General features: G+C 43.8%; 1 protein-coding gene across 2 annotated transcripts in view; it reads right to left on the bottom strand.

The window, feature by feature from the left end:
* COL21A1 (collagen, type XXI, alpha 1) overlaps positions 1 to 329 on the bottom strand; it is a 236,889-nt gene that overhangs the window by 164,239 nt on the left and 72,321 nt on the right. The gene's annotated exons all lie outside the window — the stretch shown is intronic.

Below are 329 nucleotides of genomic sequence, written 5' to 3'. Positions count from 1 at the left end.
GCGGTAGTTAGAGCCTTCTTTGGCATTGCCTTTCTTTGGGATTGGAATGAAAACTGACCTTGTCCAGTCCTGTGGCCACTGCTGAGTTTTCCAAAATTTGCTGGCATATTGAGTGCAACACTTTCACAGCATCATCTTTCAGGATTTGAAATAGCTCAACTGGAATTCCATCACCTCCACTAGCTTTGTTCGTAGTGATGCTTTCTAAGGCCCACTTGACTTCACATTCCAGGATATCTGGCTCTAGGTGAGTGATCACACCATCGTGAATATCTGGGGCGTGAAGATTTTTTTGTATTTTTGGATCTTCTGTGTATTCTTGCCACCTC

This window comes from Bison bison, unplaced genomic scaffold, assembly GCF_000754665.1.
Source record: "Bison bison bison isolate TAMUID 2011002044 unplaced genomic scaffold, Bison_UMD1.0 scf7180017864270, whole genome shotgun sequence".
In the NCBI taxonomy this organism is placed as follows: Eukaryota; Metazoa; Chordata; class Mammalia; order Artiodactyla; family Bovidae; genus Bison; species Bison bison.
The sequence above is the reverse complement of the archived record's forward strand: the minus strand, read 5'-3'. Positions and strand labels throughout refer to the sequence as shown.